Source organism: Pinus tabuliformis, chromosome 6 (assembly GCF_031772625.1).
Source record: "Pinus tabuliformis cultivar Carrire ecotype Pingquan chromosome 6, CPIR1, whole genome shotgun sequence".
In the NCBI taxonomy this organism is placed as follows: Eukaryota; Viridiplantae; Streptophyta; class Pinopsida; order Pinales; family Pinaceae; genus Pinus; species Pinus tabuliformis.
The window spans coordinates 932,548,124-932,568,939 of NC_142292.1; the positions used below are offsets into that span (position 1 = coordinate 932,548,124).

The 20,816-nt window shown below is 36.6% G+C and overlaps 1 protein-coding gene across 2 annotated transcripts in view; it reads right to left on the minus strand.

Moving 5' to 3' along the window:
* Window positions 1-20,816, minus strand: part of LOC149261988 (putative sphingolipid transporter spinster homolog 2) — a 486,467-nt gene that overhangs the window by 449,385 nt on the left and 16,266 nt on the right. The gene's annotated exons all lie outside the window — the stretch shown is intronic.

Consider the following 20,816-nt stretch of genomic DNA (forward strand, 5'->3'; position numbering starts at 1 on the left):
ATGCATACAAATGATAAGACAATGGAATAAACATATACCTGATTTTATGAAGAATTTTAGATGAAACATTTAACAAAATACCAAACATTGTCGAATGTGAAATGGCTTAGACATGATAATAGTATCTGTATCATGCCATCTAGTAACACAGTCCACAAAGTGAGGTCAAACAATAACTTGGAAGGGCTCATATTGTTAAAATAAGTAACAGCCATTTCCAATGGGTGCCCTAGTTTGCTAAAAATTGGCATAGCTTTTTAATTAGCCATTGCTCTTATGCCTGAAAAGATCAGCACAATTTTGAAAGAAAATTTAGCTATTTGGGCTTGATCTATTTTGAGTTGAAGATTATCCTTATCTGAAGCAGCCAAAATCCAAAACAAATCTATTATAAACTCATGTTAATGTGTAATACAAAATCGGTGAATTTTGTGAAAGTTGAATGAAGCACAGAAACTCAGCAATTAACAGCCATGATATAAATCTTATTAATAATTGAATAGATGATGTTACAATTTGTGGAAGGCCCCTGTCTTTATACTGCCTTGGGTGCCTCTTGGTGAATGGGCATGATCTGTGATCATGCCCTTTTGCCTATTTTAACTAATTGTTACAGATATTAATTAATTTACATAACATTGCCTTCCTCTCAAAAAGATGCTTTGTCCTCAAAGCATACGTAATGACAGATGTTGTTGACGAAATGCTTCAGTCTCCCAAGAAGCTTCTTCTTCTGGTAAGTCCTTCCACTTGATGAAGTATTCTTTGATTACTCGTGATTGCAGCTTACTTTCCCCGCTGGATATGATACCTTTTGGCTCTAGAATAACCCTTCCTTCGTCATCTAAGGTTGGAAGTGTTTTCTGTGCTGATTGATGTTCACCAAGTGCCTTTTTGAGGCAGGATACATGGAAAACGTTATGAACACGACTTTTATCAAGAAGGCTTAAATTGTATGCAACTTGGCTGATCTTTTTGTTGATCTGATATGGTCCATAAAACTTGGTGCCAATTTATTTTTTCCTTTTTGTTTTAAGGACAGCTGCTTGTATGGTTGAAGCTTGACAAATACCCAATCTCCAACTTCAAATTCTCTCTCAGTTCTATTTTGGTCAATGTGCTGCTTCATATGATTCCTTTCATTATTTAGATTTTCTTTTAGAGTTTGGACGACTTTTTGGGTTTCTTCTAACTGGTTTTTAACAGCTGGCAGCTTTGTCTCAATGATAGCAAATTCCTTCCATTTCGGCGGTTCGTAACCATATAGAGCTTGAAAACGAGTCATTTTCGCTAATGTGTGGTAAGTGGAATTGTACCACCATTCAGCGAGATGTAACCACTGAACCCACTTATTTTGCTTGTCTGTAGCATAACAACGTAGGTAAGCTTCCAAACATTTATTGACAACCTCTGTTTGGCCATCTGTTTGAGGATGGTAAGAAAAACTCATGTTGAGGTAGGTTCCTATATGATCGAAAAATTCCTTCCAAAAAATTACCCTTAAATTTGGCATCTCTATTGCTCACAATGACCTTTGAAATCCATGTAATTTGTAAATATTTTTGCAAAATATCTCAGCGATTTGTTTTGCTAAGTCTGATTTCTTCATTGCAATAAAATGAGCATACTTGGCGAGTTTGTCAACTACTACAAGAATCTTATCCTTACCATCAGATACAGGGAAGCCTTCACTAAAGTCCATTGATATTTCTTCCCACTTCTGATTTGGAATGTTTAAGGGATGAAGTAGTCCGGGTGTCATAATATTTTCACTTTTATTCCTTTGACATTTATTGCATTCTGCTACATATTTTTGAATATCATGACTCGTTCCCTTCCAAAAGAATGATTGACATGCATTATAGTAAGTTTTAAAGAATCCAACATGTCCGACTGACAATGAATGATGTGACTCTTTGAGAACCTTGGCTTTGAATTTGGAATCTGCATTCAGATAAATTCTTCCCTTGTACCATAGAATATCGTTCTTCCATTCAAATTTTGAATTCTGAGGAAGATTATTGATTATAGCACTTGTTTTTGGATCTTTTGCATATTCACTTTGAATCTCATTAAGACATTCGGGAACAACCACTGACACTGCAAGTAGTGATGGTTCTTCATCTTTCCTCGACAAGGCATCAGCTACTACATTATCTTTCCCTTTCTTGTGTAATATATCCATGTCAACGGTAGCGATCTTTTCTGTCCATTTTTGTTGTTTTGTAGATAGCGTTTTTTGTTGGAGGAGATACTGAAGACTATTATGATATGTTCGTATTAAGAACTTACTTCCCAAGAGATATTGTCTCCATTTGGCTAATGTGTGCATAATAACAAGCATTTCCTTGTTGTATGTAGACTTGAGACGTTCTTGCTTATTGAGCTTCCTGCTTTCAAACATGATTGGGTGACCATTCTCATTAGTACTGCTCCTATGCCAAAAAAACCCGAAGCTTCACATTCAATTACAAATGGTTTTGAGAAGTCTACAGTTGCCAATACAGGAGCATTAGACATAACTTCCTTCGAGTCTTCAAAACACTTTTCTGCTTTATCATTCCATTGAAATGAGTTCTTCTTTAGAAGGTTTGATAGGGGTGCAGTTATATGGGGCGTAGTTTTTGATAAATCTTCGATAATACCCGATCAACCCTAAGAATCCTCTTAGCTTGGAGATATTAACTGGTTTGGGCCATTCACTTATAGCCTTGATCTTGTTAGGATCCACTTCAACTCCTTCATGGGATGTTATGTGTCCGAGATATTCTACTTCTTCCTTCCCAATGCTGCATTTGGACTTCTTGGCATAGAATTAATGCTCTTCCAATAGTGCAAGAACTTTCTCCAAATGTTGTAGGTGCTCCTTCAAAGTTTTACTGTAAATTAACATGTGATCAAAGAACATTAACATGAACTTCCTTAGATATGGACGGAATAACTCATTCATAGTAGCTTGGAATGTTGTTGGTGCATTGGTTAACCCAAAAGGCATTACTTTAAATTCGTAGTGACCTTCATGTGTTCAGAACACAATTTTTGGTATGTCTTCCAAGTTCCAACCTTATTCTGATTTCATAATATCCTGACCTTAAGTCCAATTTTGAGAAATATTTAGCGCCATGTACTTCTTCTAGCATTTCATTGATGAAGGGAATTGGGAACTTGTTTTTAATTGTTATTTTATTTAGTCCTCAATAATCGATGCATAACCTGAACGATCAATCTTTTTTCCGCTTCAATACCACTGGAGCAGCATACGGACTTTTACTTTTTGAGATGATGCCACACTTTAAAAGATATTGGATTAATCTCTCAATTTATGTTTTTTGATGACAGGGTTTGATCCCACTTTGACTTCTAATGTATGCTCGATTTCTCTATTAGGAGGCATTTTCATGGGCAGGTCTTGGAATACTTTTTTGTGCTTCTGAATTAGCTCTTGTACTTCTGGTGCTTCTTCGCTGATCAATTTTGAAGTTAACATTTCTAATAGGTGACATTGTACTACATACGCTGGTGCTCCTTTTTGAATCATTTTCATTATTTGGGATGATGATACGATTTGATTCTCAGGTGTTTGGAACCCATATAATTTGTATTTCTGCCCTTCCCATTTAAATTTTATAAATTGCTTTTGATGGTTGGCAGAGTAAGTACCGAGGGTTTGTAACCATTGGATATCTAAGACCACATCCACTCCTCCTAATGCTACCGTGTAGAACGGAGATTCTAAATTAAAGTCTTGAATCTGCAATTTGACTTTATAGAATTTCCCTACTTTTTCAATGTTCTTACTGTCAGCTACCATAACCTTCATGTTGGGCATGGGAAAAGTGAAAATGTTGAGGCTCTTTTGCCATGGTTGAGTCCAAAAAATTGTGGGTGCTACTGGTATCGATGAGAACCATTACATTGTTCTTCTTGATATGTCCTTTTAATTTTAATGTTTGGGGTTGTGATATACCTGTCATAGCCAATAATGATACTTGTGGAATGCTCTCATCATCTAGTTCTGGAGAGGGTTCTGGGGTGTCTTCGATTTCTTCAGCGTCTGATTCATCACTGTCTGAATTCTTAATTGCTTCGCATTTATACAGGTTTTTGGTCTCTTTTCCTTTAGCACACCTCCGTTTAGGGTCCCATTTCTTGCCACAGCATTTGCATTTTCCCTCTTTCATCCTTTGCATTTCCACGTTAGTTTTTTCTCCTTCATGAAGATGTGGTTGAACATATTTTGTGTTATCTGTATTCACAGACTGGGGAAATCTTCGTCTCGTGTATACTCTTTCAGCCATTGACCACAACATCATGTCAAATTTCTTTTCAGCAGCTTTTGCTTTTTGTCTTGCTACTTCTATTGACGTAATTTCATGAAGCTCAAGTTCTGCTTGAAGATGGGGTTTAAGTCCCGAGGTGTACGATTGAATGAGACAAGTTTCTGATAGTCCAGGTACTCATGTTGCTAGAGTCTCCCTTTCTTGAGTGTATTGATCCACATCTCCTTTTTGTCGTAATCTGGTAAGTGTTGAGAAGAACTATTCTTCCTTGACACCCCGGAAATTTTTAAAGAACGAACCTTTAAATTTCCTCTAACTGATAGCAAGTGTCGTCTTCTTCCACCACATATACCAATTATATGCTTCGCCTTCCATTTTCATGGAAGCATGCCTTATCATTTTGTCATCATTGTCAATATCGTAAATATTGAAATATTCTTCTGCTTTGTTGAGCCAAGCAACTTTGCATTTTTCGTTACAGTCGAATTTGGGTAACTCGATTTTTGCTCTACGTTGATATGTCACTATTGACGGAGCGAAAAAGGGGTATTGATTTGAAAACAACATATTGGCGTAGGGATTCCAGAGCCGCCTATTTTCAAAATTTGTGTTACTATTTCCTTGATTAGGTGTGGAAGAAGCCTTTGGGGACTCGAGTTTCTCATGTGCATCTGATGCCTTTGACGAATCTGGAGAATTGAAATGTTGAGTAGCCTTATTATTCTAGAGCATTTGATCGGGTGTAATCTTCAGGTTGGTACAAATACAACCCAACATCACCATAGCTTGATCCACCTTAACTGAAAGGTCTGCCTGATCCTTTTTAAAGTCATTCTTGTTCTCCTCGAGTTGACTCTTTATTCCCTTTGTTATGTTCTAGAGCTCCTCGATTTTATCGCCTTGTCCGGTCACCTTAGTCTCAAGGTCTACTAGTCTCTTGATGAAATCGGCCATCGACATTGATGAAGGCATTGAGGGGGTTTGAGGTGGAGTATATCTATCTAGCTTAACTCTTTTTCATAACTTGATCCTAATTTTTTTATTTTTTAATAAAATTAAATTAATTAATTTAATTACATTAAAAAAAAATTAATACTATATAGCATTATTGACTGTATATTATATAATTATATAACCTTACGTTCCAACAGGTTCCAAATGGTGCCAACGTGTTGTGGAGTCGGTTGAACTGGTTGAACCGATTGACAAGGAGCTTGGAAAACGACGGCTCGAGTTGGATGCAGGTTGACGGGAATGAAGATGGGCCGAACGAGGAAAAGGGCGGCAAGAAGGTGATTGACCGGATGACGTCAATAGAAGAACGATGGTCAACATAAAAATCGTGGCAAAGGTATCACTTTTCAACAGAAAACGGCGGAGGGTATTGCACGGGGAGTGGTAGTGCTGCGGAGGGGATTGCGCGAGGAGTGGCAGTGTTGCGGAGGCGGGGGGGATAACACACCGCTGAGGGATAACGGCGGTGTGACAGGGATGGTAGGGTCGTCAACAAGAAGACAGCGTGAGGTTGCAGATGGTTGTGGCTGGGAGATCAAGTGGCGGAAGAGTGAATGGGCGTAGGGTGTGGAATGTCGGTAGCGAAGAGCGGTGGGAAAGGGGAACGTGAACAGCAGACGTGGTGAATAGATGGGCAAGAGGGACAGGGAAGCGGTCAGATGGATCGGACGGAATTGACAGAGGATGGGATGCGGCGGGATAGCGAAGTGGGTCGTGATTATATGCAGTGGGGTAAAAACGCTTCTGTGCAGCGCCTTGTCGGAGAACCGAACTTGGCTCCGATACTAAATGAAGCACATAAACTCAACAATTAACAGCCATGATATAAATCTTATTAATAATTGAATAGATGATGTTACAATTTGTGGGAGGCCCTGGCTTTATACTGCCTTGGGTGCCTCTTGGTGAATCTGTGATCATGCCCCTTTGCCTATTTTAACTAATTGTTACAGATATTAACTAATTTACATAACATTGAAACTTTCTCGTGTTGTCTCATACATGTGTACCTTGAAGAATTAGGAGGAAGAAGAGCCTAAGGAGAAAGTCACTGAAAGAATTTTATAACATAATTGTAGTATGGGAAGGCATGGAATAAAAAGTTTGTCAAATTTGATTTTAAGAAGGCCTATGAAGTCACGTGGTTGTTTATCGTGACCAAGTTGGAGGTTATTGATTGTGTTCCCTGCTTTTTAGTGATATGTTTTATTTATTCTAATGGTCATATTTATGATATTATTTATTGTATATATTCTAGTACTTATGAGTTAGAATTAAATAAAGTGATTTAGGAACTTAATAAAGTACTTGTAGCCACAAGGGTGTTTTAGTTATGTAATGTCAGTTCCCACCATAGTCCATCTTTTTCATGAGACTTATGACTTGTGTCACTTTTTCACATTTCAAACATACAATCAACTCTCTCTCTCTCACACACACACTTAGAACCTGAGAACTCATCCCCACACACTTATTTTCAAATTACTGGTTGTCTTACTTAAATGTACCTCCCTCATTTGTAGCTAGAAGATTTCTTTCAAAAGTTCAGCAGTATGATGTAATCTTCATCCCATAAACTGTTTGGTCTCATTACCTTGTGAAAATAAATGGTTCATTTCACATTTTCAGAGGTGACTTTTTCTCAGCATCACAGTGCAAGGTGTACCCTAGGAGTTTAATGGAAAATGTAGGTCTATATGACCAGCCCAAAGGAAAATATTTTCCTTGGTCAATCTGTCCTAGCATGTCCACTTTATTATTTGTGGTTAGACAGAGACCAACAAGGTGGAAAGCTAGAAATTGGTATGGTAGAGACCCATGTTATATGCATATCTCACCTTAGGGGTACCATTCCACATATTTGGAGGCAAGTTACTTATTTAGATGCATGTTTCTCAATTGAGGTTGTAATTTCACATTATCTATGGCACATTCTACATTTTTGGAGGCATAACTCACCATTATGGGAATACCGTTGATCTTTTTGCACTCTTACTCAAATCTCAAGTCAGAATGCACATTTATAGGAGAGGCACAAGAGGTTGACAAGTGGCATATATGCATGTTTCAATGAGGGGTTATGCCAGATTTGATGGTTGCAACTAACAAATCAGTACACATATGTGAGAAGCATCGCCACTTTCAAGGATGTGTAGGAGTATCTTATGGCAGATTTTGACAGAACACTTTACATATGGGGTTGATGCATGGCAGCAAGAAGGCATCTAACACTTTCCCCAAGTCTAAAGAAACCCCTAGAAGAAGGACATGCATCCTTGTGGACCGATTTCTGCGTCTCTTCAATGGAGCTCTTCACCCATAAGGAGCACCCTACTCCAAGGAGACTCCAAGACCTTTTTATGGTTTTTTTTATTATTTGATGGAGAAAAAGGTGCATCTAAGAAACTCTAAATATAGTTTATTGAGAAGTTAATTGGAGTTTTAAGGCTATAAAATGAAGAAAACAATCATTTGCAAAGGGGCGAAGTTAAAGTGAGGAAAGACCTCACTAGAGGGAGGAAAGACCTCACTAGAGGCCAAGTACATTGTTATTTTGCAGGTTAAAGGGAGGAAGGTGTTCAGATGAAATTAAGTTCCCATATCTTCTTATTTTTTGTAGATCATGTTGATGTTTAGGGCTCTATGCATCGGTGTGACTGATCTAATTGGTGTTGAAAATTGGCAGCTGAGGGAGCAATTCCCTCCATGGAGAAGCCTAGAAAAACCAAAGGAGACCCCACTTGTCCTTGAAAAAAATTAAATTTGCATTTGGACAAATATTATTTTTGTTGCTGGACCAAGTCAACTCAAAAAGTATTAGTCGGCCTAAAGGAGTAATCCGTCCACCCAAACCACATATAAATAGACCAAGCTTGACATCACTTGGAGGCATCAATGCACACATCAAATCAACTTCTATTTGTTCGATCTGATCTGAAATTGCAGGGTCCAAGTTCACAGGGAGAGAGAGGAAATTTCTGTTGACTGTGTTGACTTTCGGTTTTGGCATCTTTGACCATTGTTGACTTTGAAGAATTGTCTTGGTTTGACTTGATTTTTGGATCTGTTCAGGAAGGCTGAATTCAGGGAGAAGAAGACTGAATTTTTGTGGGCACCTTGACCAACTTTGACCACAGACCTGAGTCTAGGGTTGACTGCAGATCAACTGTTGACTTTGACCAAATTGTGGAAGGATATTTGGATCTGTTTTGACTGAGCAAAAGAGGCTGCATTTCTTTGACTAGTTGACCAAATTTTTTGGAGCTGTTTTGACCATTGACTTGGACTGGTAAGAGCACCGTTGACTGTTGTTGACGTTGACTTTGACGGCCAAAATTGCAGGACTGGTACTTTGACCAGACTTGACTTTTATGCTCATCTTTGATTGGACATTGGATTGTTGACTTGTATAGTCAAGGCTTTCACCTTTGACTAGTTGGATGTACTTGGACTATGTATCTCTACTAAACATTTGATGAACATCTAATAGAAGAAGAATCTAGCTGGGTTTTACATCTTGTGGGGTTTTTCCCTAGTCTTTGACCTAAATCTTTGTGTCTCATTTGATCTTGGTCTAAGTTACTAGGATTCGAATACGGATACGAATCCAGATCCGCTTGATTTTTGAAAATCTAGGATTTGGATATGGCAAGGAAACGACAAGTACAATTAATATAAATATATTTTTATAATAAAAATTTTTACTTTAATGTCCAAATTTGTTGTGATCGCTACCCATCAACAACAATAGAGTTTATATTATTATTATTATTATTAATATCCAATTTTAAAGTCACGACCAAGCCAAACACCAAATTGGTGTATGAGACCCCCTTGTTTGTGGGACAAGGGACCCACCTCCGTGTGGCGATTTCACTGCTAAGTCTACGAAGGCATACATACTCTACCCCCTCTAGTTTTGAACCTATAACCTCATAGGAGGAAACACATACTCTTATCCATCAGGCCCACATACGCTGAACTGTGTAAATAAATTTTATGAAAAAACATACAATACTTCATAATTAAAGTAGCATTAATTATTTTATAAAAATTAAATTATAAACTATAGTTGAATGATAAATAATAATAATTTACTACACATATTACTTTATATGAATTAAATAATAAGCTTATAATATATAAAAGTTTAATATAAATATAATCTACAAATTTAAAAACGTGTACATAACAAATTTGATATATTTTAAATAATTTTAATTTATAATATATATGTACAATAAAATAACAAATTTTTAATATTTTGAATAATTAATTTATAATATATATACACAAGAAAATTACTTTATAAAATTATAACATTTCTAAACTAATATAAATAAAGTATAACATATTTAAAAAGTTTTATTTAAATTAATGTGAATAAAATATAGCATATCTATAAAAGAATAATTAAATTAATATAAATAAAATATAGCATATTTATAATTAAATTATAATATTATAACATATTTAAAATATAAACACCATGTATATACATTTCTAAACTAATATAAATAAAGTATAACATATTTAAAAAGTTTTAATTAAATTAATGTGAATGAAATATAGATAGCTACAAAAGTATAATTAAATTAATATAAATAAAATATAACATATTTATAATTAAATTATAATATTATAACATATCTAAAATATAAACACCATGTACCTATACGTGTTCTTTTATAACATTTCTAAACTAATGTGAATTTATAATATTATAACATATCTAAAATATAAACACCATGTACCTATACGTGTTCTTTTATAACATTTCTAAACTAATGTGAATAACATATAACAGATTTATAACTACATGGGTTATTTTATAACATTTCTAAACTAATTTCAATAACATGTAACAGATTTATAAATTTATAATTAAATTAATATAAATAAAATATAACATATTTATAATTAAATTAATATTATAACATCCAAAATATAATATGAGTTCAAATGTGCCAAATTGCATATGCCCCGTTGATAAATAAAAAACCCAGTAGCTGCGTCATACTACCAAGTCCGTAGATACCAAAAACAATGATATTAATACCAATCGCATCATTCTGGCCGTCTTATTCGTTGCACGTGCACGTATTGTCTGAGCTTCCAGCGAGCAGCTATCGGGTTAGAGTGCAATGCATTACCAAGACATTTTACTCATTAAAAAACTGTTTTCTAGCGAATCCAAGTGAATCCGGATCCGAATCCGTTTCTGATCCCATTTCTGATCCGGGGAACCGCGAATCTATTTCTCAGGGTGGACGGATCCGGTAACATAGATCTTGGTTGTCTTCTATCGTGCATATTGTTTATTGTTCTATCTACAATTGCTTACTGTCATTGGGTGATTGAAATCTAATTGGAAAAGTGGTTGCTACTGACAAAAGAAATTGTTAAAATTGATTGTTACAACAAAGAACATTGAAAAATTAACATGGTATCAGAGTTGAGGTGAAGACAAGCCCAAGGAGATGAGCAATCACCCCTTTGAAGAGATCCTATTTGTTGTTGAAGTTCATTTGACTTGGCAAAGATGTCTACCTCATACTTCAAGATTGAGGAGAAGTTGAATGACTCATCAAACTTTGCTTCATGGAGCGCTAGGCTGGATATGACATTGGATGAAAATGATGTTATGGAATATGTTGAAGGCAAGGTACTTGAGCCTCTGGAAAGTGCTTCTACTGCTGTCAAGTTCAAGTACAAGAAAGTTGAGATGAAAGCTAAGAAAATTATCATTGATTCTTTAAGAGATCATTTGATTACTTATGCTTCAAAATTGAAGTCCAAGGAAATGTATGATAAGCTGATTGGGATGTATGAATTCAACAACTTGAACCAAATTCTTGCTTTGAAGAATCAACTCAAGGACATCAAGATGAACAAGGGTGAGACTATTCAAAAATACTTCATGAGGGTATCGCAACTCAAGGATCGACTTCTGCTTGACTGTTGGAGAGATTGTATCTGATAGAGAGTTGGTATTCATTGCCCTTGGAGGTTTTCCTATGATTTGGGATAAATTTATCACAACCATTAGCAACAATCACAGGTTTCCCACATTTGATGAGCTATTAGGCAAGTGCACTCAAGAGGAGACCAGAATGATCTCTAAAGGAAGAATTCAAAAGCATGAAGGAGAACCTATTGCATTCGTTGCTCATGCCAAAAAGAAGAAAGAGAAAGGAAGATCCTCAAATTGGAAGTCTAAGAAGCAAGGTCAAGGATCCAAGAACAACAATAGAGGATTCAAGGAGGACGTGTCCAACATCCAATGCTACAATTGTCACAAGCATGGTCACTATGCTCAAGGTTGTCCGGAAGAAATAAGTGCTCCCAGGAATGACTACAATCTAAGAAGGAAGAGAGGAGGACCCCCTGCCCAGAAGAGACTCGTCACCCTCCCAAGAGATCAAGGAATTCAAGGTATGACAATAATGCAGTTGCAACTCAATCTGAATATTTTCTTATTTATGCTCTTTCTAGTTCCTCTCCTCCAAATTCATTTGATAACTGGTTGTTAGATAGTGGGGCCTCTAGACACTTCACTAGATATAGTGAAGTCCTCTCAAACTTGGTTGAGAGGGAGTCCAATTTGGAGATCATTCGTGGAGATAATTCTACATATTTTGTAAAAGTGATTGGGTCCGTTTCGTTTCATCTGGATTATGGTCAAACTATACATCTACGAGATGTTTTGTATGTTCCTGGATTGAAAAAGAATCTTGTATCTATATCTACCTTGGAGGACAAAGGAATGAAAGTTGCTTTCATAGATGGAAAGGTTTGTGCCTAGCCATGAGGGTCTAGCTTGAGGGATGCCTTCACAATGGGATCAAGAATTGAAGGCCTTACCAAAGTTAATGGAAGACCAATCTGAACATTGGTTCATGATAGTAATCATCAATGTGAGTTGTGGCATCGAAGATTCGCCCACCTTCATTACAAAGTTTTGCCTCATGTGAGAGATGGTTTCTGGGATGCCTAAGATTCGTATAGATCATGATGGAGTTTGTCAAGGATGTGCCAGTGGAAAACATGTGAGGGGACAATTCCCTTCAAGTAGAATCAGGACCAATGGAATACTTCAACTTATACATTCTGATTTGTGTGGACCTATGCCAATGACTTCTCTTGGTGGCTACTTGTACTGTATAATCTTTGTGGATGCCTTCTCCCACAAGACTTGGATTTTCTTCTTGAAAAACAAGTACCAAGCATTTGACATGTTCAAGGACTTCAAGGCACTGGTGGAAAATCAAACAAGGAAGAAGATCAAAATCTTCAGGTCTGACAATGGAGGAGAACTTACTTCAAATGAATTCATTGACTTTTGCAAGAAATCTAGAATCACGAAGGAGACCATTGTACCTTATAACCCCGAGCAAAATGGTGTAGTTGAAAGGAAGAAGAAGACCATCATGTCAGCAACCTGAGCTATGTTGCATAATCAAAAATTGCCAAAAATTCTATGCGGAGAAGCTGCTAACATTGTTGTTTATGTTCAAAATAGAATTCTTAATCAAGCCTTAGGTGACAAGACTCCCGAAGAAGTTTTCACGGGTGTAAAGCCCGAGGTTGGACACTTGAGGATCTTTGGCTGCCCCATCTACTTTCATGTGTCGAAGGAGAAGAGGACCAAGCTGGAAGCTTCAAGAAAGAAAGGTACTTTTGTTGGTTATTGTGAAAATTCTAAAGCTTATAGAATATATGTACCTGGTCAAAGGAATATAAAGTTTAGCAGGGATGTGACATTTGATGAAGATGTTACTCTTAGGAAAGCAAGGGATACTCCTACCCCTGCCAATGTTGAAAGAAAAGATGATGCCATGGATGCACAAGAAGGCTCTCCTATGTCTGAGCCTAATCTTGTTGATGATCCTATGGAACCCATGCACCCCTTGGATCCCCCTCCAAGCGATCCTCTTGGTAGGAAGAGACCATAATGGCTTCGTGACACTTTACAGGATGTTGAGAGACATGTTGCTGCAAGAGAAACCTTCAGGGAAAGCAAGAAGCCATGTCGATATCAAGGATATGTCGTAGCTATGAGCAACATCGTACAGGATAAACCATACACTTTCGAGGAAGCAGTGAAAGAACAAGTATGGAAGGATGCAATGGTTGAAGAATATGAGTCCATCATGAAGAACGATGCATGGGAAGTGATTTCGACACTGGAAGGTAAATCTGTTGTGACTTCAAAGTGGATCTACAAAATCAAGCATGGTGTTGATGGAAGTGTTGAAAAGTACAAGGCAAGGTTTGTGGCTAGAGGATCCTCCCAGAAAGAGGGTGCAGCAGAAAATCCATGTCTTGTCCTACATGTTGGCTGATAGTGAATCATACAACTCTTTGAGAACCTTGACTTTAAATTTGGAATCTGCATTCAGATAAATTCTTCCCTTGTACCATAGAATATCGTTCTTCCATTCAAATTTTGAATTCTGAGGAAGATTATTGATTATAGCACTTGTTTCTGGATTTTTTGTGTATTCACTTCGAATCTCATTAAGCCATTCAGGAATAACCACTGACACTGCGAGTAATGATGGTTCTTCGTCTCTCCTCGACAAGGCATCAGCTACTACGTTATCTTTCCCTTTCTTGTGTAATATATCCATGTCAAAGGTAGCGATTTTTTCTATCCATTTTTGTTGTTCTGTAGATAGCGTTTTCTGCTGGAGAAGATGTTGAAGACTATTATGATCTGTTTGTATTAAGAACTTACTTCCCAAGAGATATTGTCTCCATTTGGCTAATGCGTGCATAATAGCAAGCATTTCCTTGCTGTATGTAGACTTGAGACATTCGTGCTTATTGAGCTTTCTGCTTTCGAACGTGATTGGATGACCATCTTGCATTAGTACTACGCATTTGCCAAAACCCAAAGCATCAAATTCAATTACAAAAGGTTTTGAGAATTCTGGAGTTGTTAACACAGGGGCATTAGACATAACTTCCTTCAAATCTTCAAAACAATTCCCTGCTTCATCATTCCATCAAAATGAATTCTTCTTTAGAAGGTTTAATAGGGGGTGCGGTTATATGGGCATAGTTTTTAATAAATCTTTGATAATATCCAGTCAATCCGAAGAATCCTCTTAGCTGGTTTGTGCCACTCCCTTATAGCCTTGATCTTGTTAGGATCTAATTTAACTCCCTATTTGGATATTATATGTCCGAGATATTCTACTTCTTCCTTCCCAAAGGTACATTTGGACTTCTTGACATAGAATTGATGCTCTTCCAATAGTGTAAGAACTTTCTCCAAATGTTGTAGGTGCTCCTTCTAAGTTTCACTGTAAATTAAAATGTCATCAAAAAACACTAACACAAACTTCCTTAGATATGGTCGGAATAACTCGTTCATAGTAGCTTGGAATGTTGTTGGTGCATTGGTTAACCCAAAAGGCATTACTTTAAATTCGTAGTGACCTTCATGTGTTAGAAACGTAGTTTTTGGTATGTCTTCCAACCTTATTCTAATTTCATAATATCCTAACCTTAAGTCCAATTTTGAGAAATATTTAGCACCATGTAGTTCATCCAGCATTTCATCAATGAAGGGAATTGGGAACTTGTTTTTTAATTTTTATTTTGTTTAGTCCTCGATAATCGATGCATAACCTGAACGATCCATCTTTCTTCCGCACCAATACAATTGGAGCAGCATACAGACTATTACTTTTTGAGATGATGCTATATTTTAAAAGATCTTGGATTAATCTCTCAATTTCTGTTTTTTAATGATGTGAATATCGATATGGTTTTGTTGACAAGGTTTGATCCTACTTTGACTTCTATTGTATGCTCGATTTCTCTATTAGGAGGCATTTTCATGGGCAAGTTTTGAAATACTTTTTCGTGCTTCTAAATTAGCTCTTGTACTTCTAGTGCTTCTTCGTTGATCAATTTTGAAGTTAACATTTCTAATTGGTGACATTGTACTACATAGGTTGGTGCTTCTCTTCGAAACATTTTCATCATTTGGGATGATGATACGATTTGATTCTCCAGTGCTTGGAATCCATATAACTTGTATTTTTTCCCTTCCCATTTAAATTTTATAAACTGCCTTTGATGGTTTGCAGAGTAAGTACCGAGGGTTTGTAACCATTGGATATCTAAGACCACATCTACTCCTCCTAATGGTATAGTGTAGAATGGAGACTCTAAATTAAAGTCTTAAATCTACAATTTGAATTTATGGCATTTCCCTACCTTTTCAATCTTCTTACCATCGGCTACCATCACCTTCATGTTGGGCACGGGAAATGTGAAAATGTTGAGTCTCTTCACCATGTTTGAGTCCAAAAAATTGTGGGTGCTACCAGTGTCGATGAGAACTATTACATTGTTCTTCTTCATATGTCCATTTAATTTTAATGTCTGAGATTGTGATATACTTGTTATAGCCGATAGTGACACTTGCGGAATGCTTTCGTCGTCTAGTTCTAGAGAGAATTCTAGGACATCTTCGATTTCTTCTACGTCTGAATCATCATTGCCTAGATCATTAGTTGCTTCACAGTTATACAGATTCTTGGTCTCTTTTCTTTTAGCACACCTATGTTTAGGGTCCCACTTTTCGCCACAGCGTTTGCACTTGCCCTCTTTCATCCTTTGCATTTCCACGTTAGATTTTTCTCCTTCACGAAGATGTGGTGGAACATATTTTGTGTTATCTGTATTCGCAGACTGGGGAAATCTTCGTCTCGAATATACTTTTTTAGCCTTTGACCACAGCATCTTTTCAAATTTCTTTTCAGCAGCTTTTGCTTTTTGTCTTGCTACTTCTATCGATGTAATGTCATGAAGCTCAAATTATGCTCGTAGATGGGTTTTAAGTCCAGAGGTGTACAATTGGATTAGACGAGTTTCTGATAATCTAGGTACTCGTGTTGCTAAAGTCTCCCATTCTCGAGTGTATTCATCCACATCTCCTTTTTGTCACAATCTGGTGATTGTTGAGAAGAACTCTTCTTCCTTGACACCTTGGAACCTTTTAAAGAATGCACCCTTAAATTTTCTCCAACTGATATCAAGTGTCGTCTTCTTTCACCACATATACCAATTATATGCTTCGTCTTCCATTTTCATAGAAGCATGTCTAATATTTTCGTCATCATTGTCAATGTCATAAATATCAAAATATTCTTATGCTTTATTGACCCAAACAACGTTGCATTTTTCGTTACCGTCGAATTTGGATAGCTCGATTTTTGCTCTTCGTTGATATGTCGCTAACGGTGGAGCGAAAAAAGGGTATTGATTTGAAATCAACATATTGGTGAATGGATTCTAGAGCTACTTATTTTGAAAGTTCGTGTTACTATTTTCTTGATTAAGCGTGGAAGATGTCTTCGGGGACTCGGGTTTCTCATGTGTGTCTAATTATTTTGAAGAATCTGGAGAATTGAGATGTTGAGTCGCTTCATTATTTTGGGGTATTTGATCGAGTGTAATCTTCAGGCTGGTATAAATACAACCCAACATCAGCGTAGCTTGATCCACTTTAACTGACAAGTCTGCTTCATCTTTTTTAAATTCATTCTTGTTGTCCTCGAGCTAACTCTTTATTCCATTTGTTGTAACCTATAGTGTCTCGATTTTGTGGCCATGTTCGGTCACCTTAGCCTCAAGTTCTACTAATTTTTTATTGAAATCAACCATCGACCATCAACATTGATGCAGCCATTAATATGGTATGCAACAAAGTATACTTATCCAACATTACTTTTCTTAAAAAAATTAATTAATTAATTAATCTTTTTTAAATTATTTAATTTTTTTATATAAATTAAATATTTTTTTTAAATGATTTTATTTAATAACTAATATTAATTAATATATATAGTTATATTAATTATTATACAATTATGAATTATATAACAACTAATAACAAACTATATAATAATTAATATATATCTAAAAATATTAAACTATGTGCAATGAATCGATAAAGAATAGGAGAAGATGGGTTTGACGGTGAGTCGGATGGAGCGGGGTGAAAGGTGTTGAGAGTGACCGCAGTGTCAGATGGAGCAACGGCATGGACACAGCAAGGCAGCAACGGTGTGTACACAGTCCAACAACGACGATGTTGACAGGACAAGGCGAAGAATGGAGCTGGTTATACGGCAGTGGGAATGAATGACAGGGGAATCTGAAGATGGCAGAGGACAAGGTATGGACGTGATTTCTTGCAGCAGATGATAGCCAAGGATCGACTGCTATGATACCACATGTAGCAGAAGAACTCAAAAAGTACAGCAATGATTAATTTATATATATATATATATATATATATATATATTATTAATGATTGAAAAAGATGATTTACAGAATGAGAGGCCCTGGCGTAAATACAACCTTGGTGCCACTTGGTGAATGGGTATAATCTTTGATCATGCCCTTTGCCTAATAAACTATTAATTGCAAATAAGTAAGTTTTTATACAGCAGAGGTAGAAGACTATAATGAGATTTTTGCACTGGTTGCCTGATATACTACAATCTGACCTATCATTGCTCTTTCTGCTAGCCAAGGATTGACACTTCACCAAATGTATGTAAAGGCAGCATTTCTACATGGCATTCTCAAGGAAGAGGTATACTTGGAGCAACCAAAGGGCTTTGAGGAGCATGATAAGAAGACTCGTGTGCAGGTTGAAGAAAGCGCTTTATGCATTGAAGCAAGCCCCAAGGGTTTGGTATGCCTGCATTTATAGTTATCTAATGAAGCTTGGATTTACAAGGAGAAATGCTAATCTGAATCTCTACTTCAAAGTCGTCCAAGGTATGCCCTTGATTTCCATATTAGATGTTGATTTATTCTTGACAGGTGGAGAACCTCTTATTCTCCAATGTAAGAGGGAGTTGGCCTCGAAGATTGAGATGAAAGACCTTAGTTTGATGCACTACTTCTTGGGCTTAGAAGTGTGGCAGAGACCTAGTGAGATTTTCCTTTCTCAAGGGAAATATGTTGTCAAGTTGTTGGAAAGATTTGGAATGCTGGAATGCAAGTCCATGGCCACACCGATGGAAATGAAGTTCAAAAAGTTATGTGGTGAAGCTGCAGGACCTAATTTGGCAAATCCTTTTGAGTACCATCAGCGAATTGGGGCATTGATGTTCTTAGTAAACACTAGACTAGACATATGTTTTGTTGTCAACACTTTAAGTCAATTAACGGTGGAGCCATTTCATGCACATTGGGTTGTTGCTAAGCATGTGTTGAGATACCTGCATGGGACTATTGATCATGGACTGAGACATATTGGCAAAGATGTGAGACTTCATGGATACAATAATGTTGATTGGGTTGAAATTGTCGATGACACGAAAAGCACATCAAGGTGTTGTTTTAGCTTGGGTTCTGCCATGATATCTTGGATGAGCAGTGTTGTCGCTCGGATTGTATAGGTACCATGACAACCACTCAGGGCGGGGGCTGTCACTCTGATCCCCGCCCACTTTGTTCTAATTGTCTCCCAACAGCAGGGTATGGGGGATAGTCCCTATGGAAATGAGGCAGAGGAAAACAAGCTGGGAACCAACTCGTTTGGGGGACATGATTGAGTGGCCTAGCTAATTGGTAGAATTTACCTAGCAACTTGGTAGAATTTAGCAAGATTAAGGATTTGATTAGATTTAATATTGAGACTTGTGTCTGATGGAGTCAAAACCTTGCTTATTTGAAATTATAGCCAAGTAACCGGATGTAAAATTGTCGCAAATATAATGAACTAACCTATATAAAGATGCATCTCTTAAGAACTAGGTGTGCTGCAAGGATCTTGGTTAATTGTAGATTAAATGCCTAATATAAGTTGAACCTTTCCCTTAATTGTTTTGAGAAATAGTTTTCAGAGTAGGTTGTTAGATGGAAGCCAACGGAAAGTAGGTAGTGGCCTGATTAACGATACCTCACCCTGTGTTCCAACCACCCAGTGCCTCTGACGCTGCAGAGACTGTGGCTCTGATGACTACAAGGTCACTATGTTAACCACTAAGAAGGGATGAATCCCTCAAACTAGATGAGAGAGGGTTGTCTTAGGAGTCTATCAACCAAGACTATGTTTGGATGTAAGTTATTAAGTGCAAAACTAATACTAGGTTGCTTATGCAATGATTACGAGTAAAGTCACTTGAGTTAAGATTGTTTAAGTGTTTAAGTACTTAAGTTATTATTACTCTTTATGACAATAGTACTTAACAACAATTAGAAGACAATCTTAAAACAAGACAAGTGCTTAAGGATACAAGTGCCAATGAATCAATCCACAAGATACTTAGAACAAATTATCCAATTGTCAATTAGCCAATGATTACATGATGCCAATAAAATTTATTCAATATGTTCTTATCACAATGCCAATTAGATTTCAAATGCCAAAGTAGTTTATATCATCAACAAGATCAGCAATTTAGAGCTTATGTGTATGAGTGCTTTAAGTGTAAAATTCAGAAATTCTTGTAACTTAAAACAAGACAAGCAAATGTTAGATCTCAAATATCCAAATCAGCAGTAACACTTCAGAAATTCCAGCACTTATTAGTCTTATGACAGCAGTAAGGAAATCACTTTAAACCCAAGAGATGACAAGCCTATAGCAACTTTATTCGATCACTAAAGTGCCCAATAACTTGCCAAAGTTAAACAATGAATTTTAACTTACTTGAAATGCAATTTTCAGAATTAGATCAGATCTGATATATTTTGTTACAACAGTAAATAAATCAGCAAATCAGAGTGTTAGTGATGCCACAACAAGTGTCAAATATGCCCAAAACAAGGAAAATTTTGCAAGAACTAAAAAATTTAGTTTTCGAGCCTTTTTAGGTGAATTATTCAGGAAATTTCAGATCTGATTCAGTGATTTACGCAGAAAATTTCAGCAAGCAAAATTTTAGATCTAAGCTAGATCCTTGATGCCCAAGTGGCCAAATTTAGAGAAAATTAAATTTTGAAATTTTTGAGTCATTTTGACCAACTTAGTATGTTCTTAGGGCACTTGTATCGCTGTTATAAAATTGAATTTACAGTAGTGGCAAAACAGTGAGAAAATGTAATGTCCCAAACGAAGGAAATTCGGAACAAACCCTTCAAATCAAATTATCTAGCACTTAACAAAAAATTGCAATGGAAACCCAAACACCAGAAATTTGACTGAAACGATAAACCCACAAATTGCATAAAATCTCATTAAAAATCACAACATGAGGAACAATGAGAAATGCAACAACCAAAATCCAGCTTTATTATATATAGATAAATGGCAATACAATAGTTGGGAATAACCCTCCAGTCTCTAAACTGAAATAGAAAAACAATCACTACACTTGTGGATTCTGAATGAATCCACCAAGGGGAGATGGGTGCTCGCCCAATCTCTCTAAATCACCTAAGGGTTTTCGTCCTGGGGCTACCAGTGGAGTAGAGAACCACGTTCTCAACCTCTCATACAAGAAACAATATCAACTCCAAGATGTCCCAAATGATCTTCTC